Here is a 12,552-nt window from a genome sequence, read left to right as displayed (position 1 = left end):
GAGCCACTGAGCCCGGCTTCTATCCTATCTTATAAAGGGACCTGAGCAGCAGTAGATTTTGGCATCCTCAGGAGGTCTGGGAACCACACTCACAGACACTGAGAGACTTCAGTAACGATCACCACCAGAGTAAAAAGAGTAAAGGTTTTAGGGCTACACAGTCCTAGGTTCAGATCCTGATGGCCAATTCCTAGCTGCTGCCTACCCTGCAAAACACATCTCTGCGTCTGCTTTGTGGTGGTAATTCTCCATGTGGTCATGAGAATTAAACGGGGCCAAGGAGAACACCTGGCACATGTTAGCCTATTAAACACCGCTGGTTTCCTTTCACTCTGCATTCGCTGCTATAAGCACAAAAAATAAAGGCAGCGTCATCATGCTTTCTAAGCATCAGCTCATCCTCCCATCGTCTTCTTCATCCTGAATCATTTTTTGAAATTAAGTTGTTAACAGACACAGAGTTTATCCAGTGGCACAAGCACAGTGAAGGCCAGGGAAGCTTCTGGTAGCATCAAAGCCTCTGATTTGGCAGAAGTGCTGTTCTGAGGGGTAGAGAGTGATGGAGGTGAAGCCCTGAAGGTGGAAAAGAGAGCTTTGTGCCTGGGCAGTCTGTCAAGCTATCCCCAGCCTCTGAGTGGAGGGCAGGCCAGCAGTTTCCAACCTTCAGCGTGTGTGAGAATCAACCACAGGGCTCTCAAAAATACAGAGCCTGAGGCCCCACAGGCTCCAACTCATTTGGTCTGGAATGAGGCCAGTTTAGCTGCATTTAGGTCAAGCTCTAGTGGACACTGACGCTGCTGGTCAGTGGTCCAGGCTTGGTGGAGACCACCAAACACACTCCAGATGACAGGCATCCAGAGGAGAAGTCATAGCTATGGCTGAGGAGTGAAATGTTGCCTCAGACTCTTGGCTTTCAGGTCACTTCTCTTGGTATACAAAACTGCTTCCTCCAGCACAGGAGCTGGGCCTCCCAGCCCCCACCAGCCACGGCATCATCACCTGTTAGAGCTGTTAGAGATGCACATTCTTGGGTCTCATCCCAGACCTACTGTCTTGGAATCTCTGGGGCTGGGCCCGAAAGTCTGTGCATTAGTAAGCTCTGCAAGCCCCTCTAGAAGATTCTGATGAAGGCTGAGTTGGGAACCACTGCTCTCATCGATATTCCACTCTCTGTAACCACTATGAGCAGCAGGTCCAAATGAACCTTTCTAAACAATCAAGTTTCCATATAAAGGTTTGTTGACGAAAGGGTGCTGTGGCTGGGACAACATTTGGTATTCGCTTCTGCCTCACTCTGTGCTTGTGGCTCTGGCAGCATGGAGTCGCCTGGAAGCCCTACACAGAAAAGGCCTTGTGCTGCTCTCCCTTGGCAGCTATTGGTAGCTCAGATTGAGAAGGGAAGGAGGTGGCTAAGATGGTAAGGACGGTGATGATGGCGACAATGATGGTGTTGGGTAATGCCAGATGACATTTATAAGGTGGCAGGTACTAGTCTAAGAACTTTTCACTTACTAACACATTTAATCTCCATAGTCACCCTAATGAAATTGCTATGGCTGGATGTAAAGTTTCCAACAGTTAAGAATCAAGAGATTTCAATTAGTTACCCGAATTTCCAGTTTCTATTTTTAAAACTGAAAAACCTGGCAATATGCGTCCCTGCATGGAAACAGCCTAGTGAGCTTTGCAGCAGACATGCGCTTCAGACAGAAAAACACACTCTCCTGCTTGGAGAGCGCCATAGTGGGGCCCTCTTCCTCATCTTTATGAATGTTCTGGAAGGCACTGGAGTTTGTGACTCCTGCTTTGAAAAAACGTACGCTTCTACGTACATCCAAGAGGGGCTGAGGCAGGTTGGACATGCGGCCCCGCAGGTGGTCCCAGGGCGCAGCCGGTTGGTTGTGGGCCCACGGCGCTGTGGGCCCAGGAGGCAGCCGGTCGGCTGCTGTGCAGATGTGCATGTATCTCACTCTGAGACCTTCTGCACTGCGCTCCCTCCTACTCCTGCAGCCGCCGCCCAGTCCCAGCCCTTGGCCATGTGTGCTGAAAGTCACAGAGCCCACTTCACTGGCTCCGGTCTTCCAAGCTTCCCAGCGTCAGTCCTGCCTTGACACTGCCTCGAGAGAAATCCTCCTAAAATGCGAATCCAATCATTTGCCGGCTTGCCAAAAACCATTCAGGGTTCCACATTATCACAATAGTGGCTCTCAAGCCTTAAGACACAGGACCCTCTCTTTAAAGATTCCGTGTATTGAACTGGACTGGGCAAGGGCTGAGACCCTGAAGGCTGCTACATATCACCTTTAACTTTGGGAAAGTCATTTCATACTCAATCAGTAGTTCTCAACTTCGGGTTTTTGTGTATCACCCTTGTAATTTTTTTGCAATATCAACATAACATCTGAATTATTCATTATAACTTATGCACTCACTTCGTCCTTATTCTAAGCAATAATACCTGTGAAATCACAGGGTCGTTATGCTAATTATATTTTATAATATCTATTAAGATACAAAAAATAAATCTAAATGTGCATTTGTGTTTCACCTAAAATGACCTCACTTGCCAGGAGGGATCTGTGCCTGCCACATTTTGGGCAACACTGGGTTTCAGTGACCTCATCTAGTTTCACAGTTCTATGCTCGAAGTGTAGTTCAATGGCAGCCCTACTGAAAGGCTGTGATCTCACAGATGGTCTAAGGCTCTGAAGCCACAACACCTAATGGAGGTGTGAAGGTGTGCAGGCTTTCCGCTCCTAGGGTATCAACGTCTGCTGGTCACTCCATATGCGAACTGGACTTGCTTGATTTTTACAAAATTGCTAGAAGTTAATCAAGCCTACAGGAAGCTAAGGCAGGTGGCGCTGGGAACACTGCCCATCCAATGAAGCCATCTAAATTTCTTCCCAAAATGCATGGGAGAAAGGAAAGAGTCAGGGAAAGGCTAGACATCACATGCAAAGGCTCAGATAAAAGAAGCATGCTGTTGGGCTAGGGATGTCAGGAGATGATAAGAGGCTAACAAAAGGAGACGGAGCAAGTGGTCATGATGGCACGTGCCTGTAATCTTAGCTACTCAGGAAGCTGAGGTGGGAAAATAGCTTTAGCCCAGTTCAGGATCTTCCTGGGCAACACAGTGAGGCCCTATCTTTTAAAAAAAAGGTGGACATGGTGGCTCACACCTGTAATCCCAGCACTTTAGGAGGCCAAGGGGAGAGGATTGCCTGAGTCCAGGAGTTTGCGACCAGTCTGGGCAACACAGCAAGTCTTCATCTCTACAATAAATTTAAATAGTAGCTGAGCAAGGTGGTGCATGCCTATAGTACCAGTTACTCAGGCAGCTGAGGCAGAAGGATTGGACTGCCTGAGCCCAGTAGGTCGAGGCTGCAGTAGCCATGATCGTGCCACTGCAGCCAAGCCTGGGTGTCAGAGTAAGACTCTGACATATATATACATACATAAATGGAACTTACTTGTAGAAATTTGTGCTCACTTAATTTGTTCAGTTCATATATACATATACATATATACATACATACATAAATGGAACTTACTTGTAGAAATTTGTGCTCACTTAATTTGTTCAGTTCCTTCATTGCTTTTGTAAGAATAAATTCCAAAATTTTTTCCTGTTTGTATAAGGTGCCTGTTGGTGTTGCATTGGTTGGGATCCACAAAGTAAATTAATTGCATCTTAGCAGAAGCCTCTAAGGTTTTATAAAACACCTTTCTAAACCTTGCTATGTTTTTTCTGGTTTTTCTCCTATAAAAGGAGAAGGGAGCTTTAGAGTAGTAATCTCAATCAGCAAATTCCTCCTCCCAATGAAACATAAGGTCTTTTCTTTGAGTAAGAATCACGTAGCTGTAGTTACCACCTGTTTCTGCGGCTTTGGACATTGAATAATCCAGTCCTGCTCTCCTTAAACGTGGGCATTATCAGGTATCTCATTTGTTTTACTTCTTGGTTAGGAGGATGTGCCAATAACTGAGAGCAATCTTACCATTCAATACTGAAATTAAAGATGAGACACGTGAAACTATAACTTCTGTAGGAAAAGTTAAAGGACAGTGGGAGGGGAAAGGCACTGAACAAGAGATGAAGTGTCACAGGTACACTCTAAAGTACTCAAGCAACAAGAGCAAAGTCAACTCCCACCCAGGAGCATCTTGGATTACCCTGACACAAGTCACTAAAGCACTTTCTTTGAAGTTTCCTCTGCCTGATTAGCACCTGCCAACAGACTTTTGAATATAACTTTCTGTCTACAATGAGTGCATTTACCAAACATTTTTTAAAGGTACAAATATATAAAGCAGAATCTTTGTCTAGGTTTAAGTTTTTATTTTATTTTTAATATACATAATTTGATTATAAAATTTTTTAAAAAGCAAAATGCAACATATGAAAAACCACAAATTTACTATTGATACTAATTCCTATGAGTTTGCTATGCTGCCATACACAAGTCATGAAATTAAAGAAACCATTAAATATTTAGGAACATTCAACAACAGAAGCTTTAAAGTCTAACTGTATGTAGTAGCCCCTCAAAAAAGTACAACCTGTATTTTTTAAATTTTATTTTAAAGATAGGGGTACAATTTAGGATTAGGTATAGAAGTGGACACTGTACAGGTAAAGTTTGGGCCTCCCTTTGGTCCCCTTTTGTCTGGTTTGAGATCAGGTACCCTTATTGATGTTGTGTCCCCCCTCCCCCGACCCTGGCAGTATCCTGCGACTGCCAATCCCTTTCTTATAGTATTATGGTAAATGCTCAGGGCCCGCTTATGAGTGAGAATATTTGGTATTCTGTTCTTTGTTTCTGTGATAGATCACTGAGTATGACAGACTCTAAACCCATCCAAGCTGCGTGAAGTCCATATGTTTGTCCTTCTTTATGGCTGAGTAATAGTCCACCATGTACATTATTTTTATCCAGTTCAGTTTCAATGGGCAGCACAGTTGGTTCCATGTTTTTGCTATTGTGAATAGCACTGCAATAAACATGCATGTGCAGGTATCTTGTTTGTAGAATGATTTGAGTTCCTTCGGATATATTCTCAGTAGGGAGATTACTGGGTCATATGGAAGGTTAATTTCTAGCTCTTTCAGAAGGAGCCACACTGTTTTCCAGAGAGATTGTACAAGTTTGCATTCCCACCAGCAGTGCAGAAGTGGTTCCTTTTCTCTGCGTCCTCACCAGCATCTGTTGGTGTTTGTTTTATTAATGATGGCCATTCTTACAGGAGTTAGGTGGTATCCCAATATGGTTTTGATTTGCAATTCTCTGACAAATAGATTGAGCACTTTTTCATGTGTCTGTTGGCTGCCTATATATCTTCTTTTGAGAAGTGTCTATTCATGTCTCCTGCCTACTTTTTTATGGGGCTGTTTGTTTTTTTCCTTTTGGCATGTTTGAGTTCCTTGTAGATCCTGAATGTTGGGTCCTTGTGAGATAAGCAGTTGGCAAATATTTTTTTTGTCATTCTGTGGGCTGTCTCCCCACTCCCTCAATGGTTTATTTTGCTTTGCAGAAGCTTTTCAGTTTAATGAGGTTCCACTTGTCTATCTTATCTCTTATGGCATGGACATCTAGGGTTTTGATCAGGAATTGGTTGCCTACTCCGACTTCTGTAAGGATAACTCCCACATTTTCTAACATTCTTATACTTTGAGGTTTTTGTTTAGGTCTTTGATCCATTTAGAATTTATTTTTGTGTATGGTGATAGGTAGGGGTCCTGTTTTATTCTACACATGGTCAGCCAGTTTTCCCAGCACCATTTACTGAATAGGTTCTCTTTTCCCCAGTGGTTGTTGGTGGAGGCTTTGTTGAAGACGAGTTGGTTGAAAAATTAAGGGTTTGTTTCTGGAATCGCTATCCTGCTCCATTGGTCCATATGCCTATTCTTGTACCAATACCAGGCTGCTTTGATTATTGTAGCCTGATAGCAAAGTTTAAAGTCTGAAAGTGTGATACCCCCACTTTGTTTCTTTTGCTGAGGATTGTTTTGGCTATTTATGGTTGTTTATGCTTCCATATGAATTTCTATACTGTCATTTCAAGGTCTGAGAAGAATGATTTTGGTAATGTAAAGGGTATAGTGTTGAATCTGTAGATTACCTTTGGTTGGATGGACATCTTAAAAATGTTGATACTTCCTATGCATGAACATGGAATACTTTTTCCATTTGTTTGTGTCTTCTTGGATTTCTTTGAGCAGTGTTTTGTAGCTTTCATTGTAAAGGTCTTTCACTTCTCTGGTTAGGAAGATGCTGAGGTCTGTCTTTCTTTCTCTCTCTCTCCCTCTTTCTTGTGGAGATTGTGAATAGGACTGTGCTTTTTATTTGGTTCTCTACCTGTTTGTTGTTGGTGTTGGTGTATAAGAATGCATCTTTAAAAGTATTTTCTCTACAAAGAATCTTATCAGCTATACAAAAATCTATACAGTTTTTATACTGAAGCTGATATTAAGCTGCACTTGAATTCATTCTTAGCAAAACAATTGCCTGAGCACACACACACACACTCCACACATATCATTAAAGAATAGCCATTTATTCTTCATCTCCATCCTCTTCCACCTCATCGTTATCTTCCTCCTCCTCGTGTTCTGATTCAATCTTCTTTGAGCCTGTTAGCCTGCCACGGCCCCTCTTTCCTGCTTTACTTTTGCCCTTGGCACAGTATGTAGCAATATCCTTCTCATACTTCTCCTTGAGCTTGGCTACCTTCTGCTCGTATGCTTGTCTTTGGCTGACTGCTCAGACCACATCTCACCCAGTTTTTCTGCAGTGTCTCCAGTGGCCAGGCCTGAGCGTTCACTTTTGATCTTCTGGCAATGTTCAGAGCAAAACAGGAAGAAGGCAGATAGCAGCCTCTTGGGAGCACTGGGGTCCTTCTTCTTCCTCTTCTTGTCAACCTTGGCAGAGATGTAGTTTTTCATCTCTCAGTCATAAACAGCTGTGTCGCTTTTGGCCATGTCTTCGAACTTGGGCTTCTCCTTGGCAGACATGTTCTTCTGCCTCTCTGAGCACTTCTTGGAGAACTCGGCAAAGTTGACAGATACGTCCGGCTGCTTCTCCATGTGCTCTTCCTGGCAGGTCTGCATGAAGAAGGCATACAATGGCATCTTAACCCTAGGCTTGCCGGGGTCTCCCTCACCCATGGCGGTGGCGTCCACCTGGTGCAAGCTGCTCTTCAGAGCTGCGCAGGAGAGACAAGGACGCTATGTCCATGGGGCTCCAGCGTGAACTGGCTTATCCAAGCTCAAGTTTTTAAAAGGGTATTACTGCCTTTGCGATATGCTACCCTTGGCTTGTAAATTTCCTTTAAAAAACTCAAAAACTGTAATATAGCTACATCTAGCTATATGAACTCTTGCTAACCAAGCGCAAAAAGTAAATGAATTCAGATAGCAATGCCTACGTATATGTACATTGTGTTTGAAAAGAAATGGATTTTGTTTAAAAGAGAAAAAAATACTTAATTATTCATCTGAATTAAAATTAGGAAAAACTCTTAACATCAAAATCACCGGCTCCCCAGCACCCAGACGCTTCTCTTGACTTTCCTGTTTATACTAAAGGCAGCACTTTTCACACTTCCTGTCTGTCCTCCATTTCTAGTTGTCAGTTTCTGTACCGTCTACCTCAGGGGTCTCCAATTCTAATGCTTACAGCGGAAATTGGGTTTATTTCATAAATAACCCCTGGAATTGTATTGCTTCCATATAAGCACACTTTCTTTGCATATTAAAGACTAAAAATATTCTTCACATTCACAAGAAACACACCTCAGGTTTCTTAGAACACGTGGCCCTTTCCGTTTAATTTTGGTTTTTCTGCTTCTATTATTATTTATTTCTCATTAAACTCTTTTTTAATGGGTCTCAAAATTCTCTGACAGATTTTTGGTCAAGTTATCTCCATGAAAATGTATTGATTTCAAAAACTAATAAAACTTCCACATGCAAAAAAGAAAATAAAAGGTCCACAAAACATTCTTTCCTTCTGAAAGCTTTATGATGCATTATCCTCGTTAACCAATCTTTTACTATTAAATGGCCAATTGAAACAAACAGTTCTTCCATCACTGATTAAGATTGGGGTGGCAGGTATGAGGGTTACTACTCATTTAGCCTTCTGAGCTCTCTGGGCAGACTTGGTGACCTCGCCAGCTCCAGCAGACTTCTTGTCCACTGCTTTGATGATATCCACAGCAATTGTCTGCCTCATATCATGGACAGCAAAACGGCCCAGAGGAGGATAGTCAGACTAGCTCGCCACACACAGGGCTTACCAGGAACCATATCGTATCAATGATGGCAGCATCACCAGACTACAAGAATTGAGGGCCATCTTTCCACTTCTTACCAGAACAGCGAACAATCTTTTCCTTCAGCTCAGCAAGCTTGCAGCAATGTGAGCCATGTGACAATCCAGTACAGGAGGAAAGCCAGTACTGGTTAGGCCTGGATGGTTCAGGACAATCACCTGAGCTGTGAAGCCAACTGCTTCCATTGGTGGATCATTTTTATTGTCAGCAGCAACACTGCCATGCTGAACATCTTTGACAGACACATTCTTGACATTGAAGCCCACACTGTCCCCAGGATGAGCTTCACTCAAACTTCATGGTGCATTTCAACAGACTTTACTTCAGCTGTAACGTTGACAGGAGCAAAGGTGACCACCATGCCAGGTTTGAGAACGCCAGTCTCCCCTCAGAGCACAGGGACAGCACCAATACCACCAATCTTGTAGACATCCTGGAGAAGCAGACGCAATGGCTTATCAGCTGGATGAGCCGGTAGGAGGATGCAGTCCGGTGCTTTAAGCAGCATGGTTCCACTGGTGTGACCATCTCTACGGTGACTTTCCATCCCTTGAACCAAGGCATGTTAACACTTGGCTCCAGCAAGTTGTCACTATTCCAACCTGAGATTGGCGCAAATGCTGTGTCGGGGTTGTAGCCAATTTTCTTAATGTAAGTGCTGACTTCCTTAACAATTTCTTCTTATCTCTTCTGGATGTAGGGTGGCTCAGTGGAATCCATTTTGTCAACACAGACAGTTAGTTGTTTCACACCCAGTGTGTAAGCCAAGAGGACTTGCTCACAGGTCTGTCATTCTTGGAGACACCAGCTTCAAATTCCCTAACACCAGCAGTGACAATCAGGACAGCACAGTCAGCCCCAGATGTGCCTGTAGTCGTGTTTGTGGTGAAGTCTGTATGTCCTAGGACATCAATGATAGTGACTGGTTGGTCTCAAATTTCCACGGGGAGATACCAATGGTGGTACCACATTCAAGCTCAGCCTTCAGTTTACCCAGGACCCAGGCATACCTGAAGGAGCCTTTTCCCATCTCAGCAGCCTTCCTCTCAAATTTCTCAAGGGCTCTTTTGTCAATGCCACCACAGTTGTAGACCAGAAGGCCAGTAGGGGTGGACTCGCCCAAATCTACGTGTCCAATGACGATGACTGACATGAGTCTCTTCCTTTCCCATTTTGGCTTCTAGTGGTGATTTTCATGATACCTGTGCTCTGGTGGCAAACTTGTTGCAAAAAAGCTGGTTTTTCCACTTTATAAGGAACGTGGACACAAGAAGTGTTTCACTCTCCCCTTATCTCTAGCACAAGAGAAAGGACAAAGGGCAGCTGAGCGCTGGGGTGGAGGAGGACAGGACAGTGGAGGAAACTCAGGGAACTGAAGTTTATGTGCCAGCACAAGGGGTACAGCCAGTTTCTACCAGCTTCCGCCAATTATGCTATGCCTAGTGTCGCCAGATCTTCCAGTTTTTCAAGAGAAACTGGAAAAAAACCCAAGTTGTAAACACTGGTGAGTATTTCAAATTTCTTTTAAATACCATGAAGGCCAACACTGTGCAAACCCCACAGACCCTCTGTGCAAACCCCATTCCTCTGCCAGGTGCAACCTCTGCTCAGCCCTTCTCCCCTGTTTAGTCCAACTTTTCCCATTTCAACTACCCACACATCAGTTCATCTGTCTATTCCTCTACTCCTTCCTTTGCTTTTCTGTTCATTTGTTGACTTTCTGATTCATTCATTTAAATATTCAAATATGAGATGGGGCACTACCTGGGGTAAAATGTACAGTTGTGAACATGACAGACAGGGTCTTTTCTCACAGCATCTACAATATAATGGGGGAGACAGACCTAAAAGAAAAATATACCAAAGATTACTTAATGTCTACTGTATTTGGGCTACAAAGCAGATGTAAAATCAGCCCAGTCTTCCTTGGCCAGGGAGGGCTCACCAGAGAACTGACACTCAGGCACTCTTTATAGCTACTGTGCAGACAACTGTCCCATCACTCCAACCAGGCTCTACTACAGATCTACCCATCACCTCTGAAAACCATGTCCCAGCATCTTGCTCAAGATGAACAGGCCCTCACAGCTATAGAAGTCAGGGTAAACTCAGTCTAACAAGGGTCCCCCCAACTGGTTCCCTCTTAGTTCTAGTAATTTCTTCTTCTTCTCTCTGTGGCCCTTGTTTCCAAGCAGATTGGACTCTTAGCTCGATCTCAAACACACCATGAAACTTCCCAGATGCCCTGACTTAGATCTGATCTGTTTTCTGAATATCTACAATATTTTAAAATAGTTTGTGACATCGTTGCTGACCTCACATGATAGATATCTGCATACTTACCCTCCATGCCCTACTGGATCGTAAGCTCCTGAAGGGCAGGGTCTGTGCCCCACTCCTCTCAACACCCATGGGAATGTCCTAGTACTATCATCTCTCTTAAACACAGATCAAATAAAAAATGTTTATGTCTGCCTGAAAAGAGGATTAAATTCAAGAGAAGACCAACATAGTATGAACTACAATTAAACAAATCTTTAATTAGTTCTTCCCAAAATTGTACTTCTAGTATTCTACAATTTTATATATTATGCAGTGCTAAGCTCTGCATCATCTAGGCAATATCAATGAGTAACTTTTAATTATCAATTAATAATTAAATTTCAATAACACCTCTTGTTTTATAGATAAAACGTTATCTACCAAGATAAAAACATATTCCATCACAGGCTTACAATACAGTTTAACACCTTTGTTCTTATTTTTAAAATATAAATTTTGCTAAATACCATTTCCCCATTCAAAGGAGTAAGAGTTTCCTGGAGAAATGGCTGTTTTCACGGCTGAGATGAAGAAAGGAAGTACATGGTGCGCCTGGGGCCTCTTGTACCATAAAAGTAAGAAAATGCTCAAAAACTGATAGGAGCATTTGTCAAAGGACATAGAAGTCAGCTTGAAGGGGGCTCCCATTTGTCAAATTTGGGACAATTTGAGCAGCAACATATATAATGCCAGAAATGGATTATTACATATTGAATAAAAAAAGAATCCTGAGTCTCAACTACTAAAAAAGTAAAAGAGAGACCATTTTTTTAAACAGAAGAATTCCAATGCAGACAAAATAAAAGCAATAGAAAATCAACATTTTACAACCACCACTATTACAACAACTGATTTAAGCAAGAATGGTCAATAAATGCTAAATGAATGTTGAGGACTGGAATATTCACATCATCTCAAAATATCACTCTGCCTATTACTCATTAATTATAAAGGGGAAAGCTAGCTTTAGAATGAAAAGTAGCTGGTAGACACCACCTGAACTAAATGATCATCATTAAATAACCCCAATAACCTGATATTATATGCCTCCTGATGTAATGTAAGGAAACGGTATCACCTAAAAAGTATCTCTGCCAAAAGTTTTCACCTGAGTTTCATCATGAGGAAACAAACACTCATACACATCCTTGTCAGCCTGGATTCATCAACAATGTCATTGTAACAAAAGATTTTTTAAAATGCTGGGACACTATTAGAGACTAAAGAGGCATGACAACTTAAATGCAGTGTGTGATCCTTGACTGGTTCCCAACTTGAGAGGTTAAAAAGAGAGCTAAATTGAATATTGGACAATAATATTGCAATGGGGTTAAATTTCTTAAGTATGCACATTTGTGGCTATGCAGAGGAAATGTCCTTGTTCTTAGGATACAAGCTGAAGAATACAGAATGGTCTCAAAGTCTGCAACGACTCTCAAGTGGTTCAGAACATAAAGTGGGACACGTGTGTGTGTGTGTGTGTGTGTGTGTGTGTGTGTGTGTGTGTGTGTGTGTGTATACACATCTGTGAGTTCAAAGGGAGAGAAAGCCAGTATGGCAAAATGCTAAGAGTATCAAATTTGGAATCTAACTTCCAAAACATAGGAGGCATTTATCAGTTAGAATATCAGAAAGAGAAGCAATGCAATCCCCTATTTTCTGGAAAAAAAAAATTACTTAAATGTGACTGCCATAGGCCTTAGCCATTCAGATGTAAAGTTTTTTACATTACTGTTAATATTTTTGAAGTGCCTTAATATGAAATACTAACTTAAGAAGTTTTCTGAGTGTTCTCAAAAGACCTTAGACATTAACTCTGCTAAGTACTAAATATCAAAATAACTGTACTCAATGCAAGCCTCACAATGAGTCTAAAACAAAACCAGAGATCAT

General features: G+C 42.3%; 1 protein-coding gene and 2 pseudogenes across 1 annotated transcript in view; all 3 read right to left on the bottom strand.

The window, feature by feature from the left end:
* TAF3 (TATA-box binding protein associated factor 3) overlaps nt 1–12,552 on the bottom strand; it is a 173,423-nt gene that overhangs the window by 86,953 nt on the left and 73,918 nt on the right. The window lies entirely within an intron of this gene.
* On the bottom strand, nt 6,408–7,168 carry LOC110594545 (annotated as a pseudogene).
* On the bottom strand, nt 8,133–9,509 carry LOC103276346 (annotated as a pseudogene).

This window comes from Carlito syrichta, unplaced genomic scaffold (assembly GCF_000164805.1).
Source record: "Carlito syrichta isolate Samal-C Ts95f unplaced genomic scaffold, Tarsius_syrichta-2.0.1 Scaffold316052, whole genome shotgun sequence".
Classification (NCBI taxonomy): domain Eukaryota; kingdom Metazoa; phylum Chordata; class Mammalia; order Primates; family Tarsiidae; genus Carlito; species Carlito syrichta.
This window is presented reverse-complemented; position numbering and strand designations above follow the sequence as displayed.